This window comes from Peromyscus eremicus, chromosome 17 (genome assembly GCF_949786415.1).
Source record: "Peromyscus eremicus chromosome 17, PerEre_H2_v1, whole genome shotgun sequence".
In the NCBI taxonomy this organism is placed as follows: domain Eukaryota; kingdom Metazoa; phylum Chordata; class Mammalia; order Rodentia; family Cricetidae; genus Peromyscus; species Peromyscus eremicus.
Genome location: NC_081433.1, coordinates 35,759,023 through 35,768,743, shown reverse-complemented (window position 1 = coordinate 35,768,743; position 9,721 = coordinate 35,759,023).

The window sequence follows — 9,721 nt, the reverse complement described above, 5'->3', positions numbered from 1 at the left end:
GAACATTGCCCAGCCCCAATTAACCTTGTATATGTTTGAATAAAATGACTGGAGAGAGCTAGCCAGGTGCCAGTCTTTTCCAAAAAGGCTGAACCCCTCTGTTCTTTTGGAAAGTGAAGGCTTAGTATCTTGGTGAGTGTCTTTCTACTGCAGCATCTATGACCGAACATCAAACAGTATATACACTGCTAAAGAGCCTCTGAAATGACTAACCTCACTGTCTAGAAATTGGGACTAAGTAGGAAGTCTCTTCCCAAAGGATTTGGAGTAGTTTATCTGGTTTCACTTGTACAAATGGGCTTTCTCCCAATTTATACCACATATTTAACCCTTGGCTTATAAGTTTTCATGTTTTAAAACAATTTACTTATTCTTTTATTTAGTATGTGTGTGTGGCGGGGGGTGGGGGGTGGGGGGTAATGTGTGTGCACAGGCACATGTGTGTCACAGCATGACCTGCTTTTTTGGTGTAAGTTTTTATTGACCCAAGCATGGTGAAGGCAGCATTCTTCCCTGGGGTTTGTCCAGCTAGAGTTGAAGGAAAGAGAGAGTTCATCTTCAGAAGAAACTCCAGGTCACAGATTGACCCTCTGGAGCAGCTTCTAGGAGATGGAATGAAAGGGAGGAGAAGAAACAGAGAAGAAATGATGAATCTGAATGATGCTGGGTTCCTACCACTCACTCCTCAGCTACACTTTGGAAACCAAGGGCAGTGTACTGCCAGCTTGCTTTAGGAGAAAAAAAATTTTTTTTCATAGCCCAAAGCAACTCCATGTTTGTCCATTCAACTTCAGGGTGAAGAATCAAGTCTTATTATTGGGACATCATCCTGGTTTTCATCCCAGTTTCTTTCTGGTGAAAATAATAACTCTTCTGTAGCCTGTCTCATTAGTGCAGATGTAGGCTATCTATGTCAGTGCAGTAACATTTGATAACATGTAAAGTTTCTTTTTAAAAATTCTACCATACTTTTTAGATCCATCTTGGAGTACAGCTAATGTGGCCAAATACACAATCTGGTTATACTCTCCAGACTAACCCATCATTTCTAACTAAGGTGGGCTCATTCTAGCTTTCCTTATGGGTAGCCATATTACAAATTTCTGAATCAATTCTGTCTCCTGTAATTATTAACAGTGGGCTAGTTGCACCACCTCCCCCAGTCACTTGCCCAGGAACTTCGGACTTTTAGGGCCAAATTCCACCTCTAAGACTCAGGCTATGGGTCCACCTCTTGCCACATCCACGTATCAGGCCAGGTTGTAGGTCTGAAGTCTGAAGCTTTATCAGGCAACACCCAAGCTCGAGGCTGATCCCCGCATCTCTAGACTCCAATAAACCTAGAGTCCAGGCCTGCTCCTCATGATTGGCAATAGGCCAGTTCCTCAGGATGCCAGTCCCAGAAGACCAAAGGCCCAGAATGGCACTCATAGGATCAGGAGACACAGCTATCCCTGCGGAGTCAGTAGCAGGACCATTTCAGAGCTCCATGATACCATGGGACAAACTCCACACCTCCCCATGGATCAAATGAAAGAAATGGGTAGATGTTGGTCAAAAGGTACAAAATCTCAGGCAAGACCAATGTGTTGGGGACTGTCATCCTTCCAACAACATTATTATCAACAATATATTATCTACATACTTGAAAACCGGTAAGAGTTGATTACATGCTCTCACCACAGAAGGCAGGACTATCCAGGGCTCTGGGGAAAGACAGCAAACAAGCTATGGCCCCAGATCCTAACAGCGAGCTGTTAAAGATACAGACGATCACAGAGTGAGTAGATGAGGCAATGCCTGGCAACCAGCTCTACGAAGGAAAGTGAACAGCAGGAAAGGAGTGAAGGCTGGTAACTGTGAGGAGGGAGCTTTGGAGCAGAGGTCTGTTTGATGTGAGGATACCTAGGACAGTATCATACTTAGAAAGTAAGGGGAAATAAGCTTGGAGGATGTTGGAAGGGAGAGTCCAGAGGTGAATCCTCTTCCCACTCAGTCATTGGGAATATTCTCTCTCTCTCTCTCTCTCTCTCTCTCTCTCTCTCTCTCTCTCTCTCTCTCTCTCTCTCTCTCTGGAGGCACAGGGGGTGGATAATAGGCTTTTTTCCAGCTGTTGGACAGTGGTGGCCCTCAAGTCCTTGTCTCAGGGCTCCTGCATATCCAAGGCAGCACCCAAAAAACCTCCCTGCTGCTCAGCCTCTTATACTTTGCAATTCTCCTTGTTAGAGCAGCGCAGGTTGGGGACAGGGCTCAGCGGGTAAAGCTGCTTGCTACCAAGCCTGATGATCCGAGTTTCACTGATCTCCAGAATTTATACAGCAGAAGAAAAGAACCGACTCCTGTAAATTGTCTTTTGACATCCCCTAGTACACCGTGGCTCATGCATGTCACACACACACACACACACACACACACACACACACACACACACACACGCACGCGCACGCGCACACGACTGTAATAAAAAAGAGCAGCAGGAACCCTGTTTTAAAGGGCTCTGGTGATGAGACCTGGCCCACTCAGATAGTCTCTACCTCGATGAGCTCAATGTCAGCTGACTAGTCACCTTAATTACATCTGCAAAATTGCATTTCTCGTCAACCACAGTCACCAAAACACAGTCTCTGCAGAGCTGCTGGCTCACAATGTCTGCACACACTCCCCGGCGTCAGAACGGGAAATTTAGAAGGGGACATTTAGAACTCTGCCTCTCTAGAACTGCTGGCTCTCTTCGATGTGATTGATTTTGTTCTCCCGAATCCATGAAGGAATTTTAGTTTGTATTCTATCTAGTTTCTATCCTATAATGGAATGTAACTCCTATTTCACTGTCAGGAGATTTTGGACTAAGCACAGAAGTATTTATGGAGGTTTAAGTCTGGAATGTTACCATGTAGGCAAGCAACCTCTGAGCAGGTCTGTTGTGCACTGAATGCTTTTTTTCCCCCCACCACTATTGAGCTTGGTGGTGGATGAGATTACAAATTCCAATTTTTTTACACTTCACAGAACGGAGTGTTTTGCTTTGTTGATGACTAATATACCGGTTAATATCCTGTCTCTAGAAAGAAGTACAGCATTGCTGTTTAAATATGCTGCTGTATGTATGGCGGTCCAGAGATATTTATTGGCAGCGTGATTCTTTGTTTCTAATAAATACAGCTCTGCATCCCAGCAACACACACAAAGTATTTATGAGTCAACTCTCTGCAAATCTAATTTACCAGTTCAAATGACATACTGTGACTTTGCAGAATAGAAAGCAGAGGAATTTTAGTGGTGAGTGATTATGGCCTTTAAATATTTTTTTAAAACCAAAAAAAAGGGGGGGGGAATAAATTACTAGTTAGTAAATCTAGGACTGAAAGTTGGTAGTTTCAAGGAAGTGTATGCATTTTGTTATATCTGAAAACACTTTTCTAAAAATTAAAAATAAAAGAGTTCCCTGAGGGGGACGAGGCAGTCTGTAAATCAGCGAGTGTTTCCCTAATATAGAAATAGTGACAGAAAAGTCTAAAATCTCTACAGAAGTGCCATGCAGCAGGTTTCAGTGAGCTTTGCTGTACGGGGCCAGATATCACAATCCCTGTTTGTTTGTTTGTTTGTTTTTGTTGTTATTGGAGAGCATTCTGTAATTAAAGGACATAAGTGGGCATAGACTGTGTATCAGTGAATGGGCATGACTGTGTTGCATTAAAACACTACTTAAAGAGCAAATACTGGACCAGATTTTTCCTGTAAACTTGGCTTATCAACTCGGAATTGGGTGGATCTGAACATAAATATTCAGTGTTATAAAAAGGTAGAAAGGCAATAACAAATCATATGCTTCCATTCACCTCCAGAGGGAGCTGTCCACCCCATCCCCACATTCAGGTACACACACACACACACACACACACACACACACACACACACACACACACAAACACACACACACTACCAAAGCAAATAGATAAGGCTCAAGCTGCATAGCCCCAAATAAAGGGATGATGTGATCATTTTATATATCCCCCCACCTACCCTCTCCCACCCCCATACACTCCTCATAGAGAGTAAATCCTCCCTTGGATAGTCAACACAGGCTGTTTTACCCGTGGTGGGGCTAGACCTAGCCTCTCCTTCCTTGCATCAAGGCTGAGTAAGGCATTGCACCATAGGGAATGGGGTCTAAAAAGCCAGTTCGTGTCCCCAGGGTAAGTCCTGGTCCCATTGCCAGGAAACCCACAAACAAGATGTGGTCATTTTCAAAAGTGGAAACCTATACCTGAATTGTATGTCCCTAACATAAATCACATTTTTCTCTTTAGGATAAGCATTTAAATGTGTGTCCTCCCCACACATATAATTTACAAAAATAATTTTTAGTGTGTTTATAATACAATAACATCTTGGTTTACATGTACACTGTGAAATTATTGCCACTATCAAGTTACTGAACACAGTCACCATCCCAGATGCTATTATGTATGTTAAGAATGCATGAGTGCCAAGGCACAGTTGTGTACACCTGTAATAATCCAGAAATCTCAAGATCTAGAGGATGAAAAGATGGCCCACTCAGCTGTACTCTTGAAGAGGACCTGATTCAGTTCCCAGCAATCACATCTGGTGGCTCACAAAGGCCTATAGCTCTAGCTCCAGGGGATCTGTCACCCTCTGCTGGTTTCCATGAGCATCTGCATTCACTTGGCGTGGACACAGACACATCATTAGAAAGACAATAAATCTTTAAAATTCATTCTCTCTCATTAATAAGTATATATTGAACTACAGTTGCAATTGCTGGGCGTGAGGTCTTGCAGTCTATTAGTGCCTCCAAACTAAAACTTTGTATTCTTTGATAAACATCATTGATTCCACCAATTTTCAGACCCTCACAACCCCCTTCGTACTTGCTTCTACAGCTTGCCTTTTTTCAAATGCCAATGCCACACGTAAGCGCAGCTCTCCAGGTGGTCATATGATTGCATATCTCCACTGGTTTTGTGTCACTGTAATAAAATACCCGATACTGGGTAATGTATACAGAACAGAGGTTTCTTTGGTTCCGAATTCTGGCGGCTGGAGAGTCCAAACAGCATGGTGGAACAGTCTGTAAAGCAAAGTGACAGTCTCCTGCCTGGGACTTCTGGCTGCATCACATGATAACAGAAGTAGAAAAATGGGCAAAACTCATGTTATTTGTTCTTTAACTATACGGTAGAATTTATCGATAAAGACATTATGCTCTGAGCTTTCCTTTGGGGGAAGTATTATTCATATTCTTATTATTATTGAGTTCATCATCTTACAAATTATTGACCTCTTCAGATTTTCATAATTTTGTCTTGTAGGTTATAGATTCCTAGAAATTTGTTAATGTATTCTAAGATAAGTTGAGATAATTTTTCACAGCCATCTCATGATACTTTGTATTTGTGTTGTATTAATTAATTGTAGTGTCTCCTCCTTGGTTTATGCTTTTGTTTGCTTGACTCTTATTTCAGAGTTCACCAAGCTCAGTTTCTCAATTTTATCTTTTCAAAAAACAGTTCAGTACTATTGGTCTTTCCTATTACTATTCTGGCATCCATTTCACTTGCTTCTGTTCTATTGATTCTGGGCTTAGTTTTTTTTTTTTTTTTTTTTTCTTCTTTCTTGTTCTCTTACACAGAAAGGTATATTATTTTAGTTCTTTCTGTTTTTTAATGACATTTTTTAATTGCTGCAAACCCTTCTTTAGTAGATCTATTTTTGCTGCATTACATACATTTTGGGCACACCATGTTTCTACTTTTGTTTGTCTCAAAATATGGTTTTGTTCATTTTTAATTTTTGTCTTGACTCACCAGTTTTTCTGGAATCTGCTAATTTTCACATATCTGTGACTTTTTTTTTTTCATTTCCTCCAGTCACCGATTTCCAGTTTCTTATATTGCTGTGTTTAGAGAGATGCTCGATGTGGCTTCAGCCTTCCTGCATTTGCTGAGAAGACTTGACATTGGTTTAATATGCGATCTGTCCTAGTTGGACATCCCGTGTGTGCTTCCACAGATGTGTTCTCTGCTGCCATAACAATGCTCTGAGCATGCATGGACACGTTTTCTATGTGTACTTGAGGGCCGTGCCAACAAATGCTTTATTTATCCTGTGTCTGGGTGATCTATCCACATTGATCGTTTACTTCTTCTACTTCTCCCTTTGGGTCCTGTTAATATTTTCTTTATGTATTTAGGTGCCCTTATGTTGACTGCATCCATATTTACAGCTGATGAGTCCTTTTGGTGAACTGCTTGTTTTATTATTATGTACAAGAGTCCCCTTCTCACAAAGGTTACTTTCTAGGATCCTCAGTGGATGCTTGAAACTCAGATGGCCCTGAACTCCATGAACACTATGGAGCTACGACCCTTGATTTGGTAACTGAGAAAACCACTGACTGAATGTGGGCAGTGTGTACAGCAAGGATGTGCTGTACAAAAGAGTCACACATGTAGTGAAGAGCAGGTTGCTATAGGATTTCATCCAGCCTGCCATTTTACAGCTTTTGATTGGAAATTTATTTATCTATTTACATTTGATAATGAAGGCTCTAGTACTTTACTGTATCCATTGTTTTCTGGGTGGATTCTTTTTTCTTTACATTCATGTGTATTTCAGTTTCTTTATGGCTATTGTAAAGTATAAATAAAACATCTTAACTATTAGAACTTAGAAACCATTTACATTTAAACCTGTTGTACTGTCCTGGAGTGTCGTCCTGGCTTGAACTAAGAAATCCACTAACTATCTTATAAACTTCCTATGTATGTAAAAAGCTGCCTTTCTTTTGCTGTTTCTGAAATTGTCTCTTCATTAATGACTTCTGAGAGATGGAATATAATGCGACATCCTTTACACTTATCTATATTGCTGGATAACCTTTTTGTCATATTTGAGGAGGGTTTTTTTTTGGTTAGTATTTCTTCAAAGATTTCTATCCATTCTTCTGGGATTATAAGACTGGACAATTTCATGATGATGTTATATATGGATTTTAGGTTTTCTGCAGTTTCTAAAATTCTGTTTTCATTTTGTCCTCCTGGGAATAATATAAGTGACCTGTCTCTGTGTTTACTAGTCCCTTCTCTGGGGGCACTGCCCATTTCATTTGTGTGGTCTTTCCTGACTTTGTTTAGTCATTAATTGTATTCACTTATAGTTCACTGAACTTCTTTGAGACAGTTGTTTTGAATTCTTTTTGAAAGATTTTATTTTTAATTATGTGTGTATGTGTATCTCTATGTAAGATTTTATTTTTAATTATGTGTGTATGTGTATCTCTATGTAGGTGTACGTGCACATGAGTGTAGATGCCCACTGAGGCTAGAGGCATCAGATCTGCTGCAGCTGGAGGTACAGGTAGTTGTTAGCTATATGGTGAGTGTGCTGGCAACTGAACTCAGGTCGTGTGGGTGTGGAGGTCAAGGGACACTTTTGGGGAGTTGGCTCTCTCCCTCTGTTTAGGTTCTGAGGATTGAACTCAGGTCTTCAGGCTTGATGGCAAATGCCTTTACCCACTGAGATACCTTGCAAGCCCCACAATTATTTTAGGCTTTTTAAAGCTTGCTTCACCAGGCAAACTTATTTGTCAGTTAGCTAATCAATAGATTCTGGGTTAGCCAACTGTGGAGTTAGAGTGTAACATGAATCTTGAAAGGTCTTATTAATAAAAACAAACCCAGAGCCAGGTATTGGGGTGAATGCTGGAAGATCAGAGAAACGGAACAAGCCACAGCCAACCTCAGCTCGCCAATTCCTCAGCTGATCTTGTTTCCTCAGATTGAAAGCCTCTGAATCCTCATCTGAATGGATCTCAGCCTAACTGCTGCTAAAAGATAACACTTAAAAAAGTTTCTGGTCCTCATGCTTTATATACCTTTCTGCTTCCTGCCATTACTTCCAGGGATTAAAGGCATGTGTCACCATGCCTGGATGTTTCTAGTGTGGCTTTGAACTCACAGAGATATGAATGGATCTCTGCCTCCAGAATGCTAGGGTTAAAGGTGTGTGTGCCACCATTTCTGGCCTCTATGTCTGTCTAGCGGCTGTTCTGTTTTCTGACCCCAGATAAATTTATTAGGGTGCACAATATATTGGGGGACACAATATCACCACATTAGAGTTGTATGTGTGAGGCTAAGTTTGAATCTTGAGTCCACAGAAAATAACCTGGCATTAGGGTCCATTGGGATTACATTGATGATTGAGTCCATAGGGTTCATGCCTGGATCCTTGGTTCAGTGGAGCCAGGATATTATATTTTGAGGACTGACTTAAGGGGCCGATATTGAAACTAACCTGGAAACTGAGCTTTTAGTGGCCATGCTTATATCCTCAAGCCCATGAGCATGGATTTGCTCCTAAATCTACCATAAATGTCCTGAAAAATATCCCACTGGAGTGGGCCTGCCTGGTGGCTTAGCCTACAATTATCATCTTGGAGCCTGGGTCTGCAGTTGCTGGCCCAAGACTGGAGTTTCCTGTGATGGGTTTGGTGCTAGGACCTGTGAAAAGTGATGTTTACATTACTCTTCTTTATCTATGAAGAGCACATCTCTGTGCTGTGCTGCCCAGCCTTGGTAGCAAGGTATCATGGCTAATGTGAAACTTCTAAATTTCTTCAATGCATCTTTGCGTAACTCTACATTCTCACCAGGTGCTGTAACCCATCACCTGGGTTCCTTGGCAGTTAGAAAGGCATTGCTGTGTGTTGGAGAATTGCTCACATGGATTCTTCTGCAAAGGGAAGCATGTTGGAAACTCCAGCTCTGTCATCGTGTTTATACAACCTCCTGGAATCGTTGACATATTAAGTAGCTGAACCTGGACTGGGATGTTCAGGGATTGTATTGACAGATTAAACAGTTGAAACTGATGCCAGAAGCCCAGTGTCAACACTGGAGCCAAGCAAATACTGCCTACAGCGCCATATTCAGAGAGCTTGGAGACTGATTCCCTCCTCTCGAGAACCATAGAGGCAACTGTCCGTCCAGGTAGCCACTTTCTCTTATTCCAATCTCCTCCTGTGTCATTTTTTTTTTAAGTATAACTATTTCTGCATGAAAAAAAGTCTATTGGTGTAATGCACTAATTTTCTGAAAATCTAGAAGGAATTGTTTTTCTTTGTACAAATATTTTTTTTTTTTTTTTTTTTTTTTTTTTTTTTGGTTTTTCGAGACAGGGTTTCTCTGTGTAGCTTTGCACCTCTCCTGGAACTCACTTGGTAGCCCAGGCTGGCCTCGAACTCACAGAGATCCGCCTGGCTCTGCCTCCCGAGTGCTGGGATTAAAGGCGTGCGCCACCACTGTACAAATATTTTAACGTACAATATTTTAAAATCAAGAATGACTTTTTGATTGGTTTAAAATTTTAAGTTGGCTTGAAGATTTTCAAAGATTTCCTTTATGTAGAGGTTGTGGGTGATATTATTATCCTTATTTATAATAATTTTGCATAAATTAATAAAAGTAATAAGTATTTTAATTATTTTTACTAGCTCTCTTTACAAAATTAGTAGAAATAAAACTTTAAAATTAACAATAAATACGCTAATTGTAATAACAATGTATAACTGCAATAACAATAAATATACTAATAGTAGTCCAAAGGTCTCAATTTATAATCTTGGGAAGCGTAATAAATATTTTAATTTTTTTATTTACAAAATATCACCTCCAAATCCTCATTCTGGAGATGA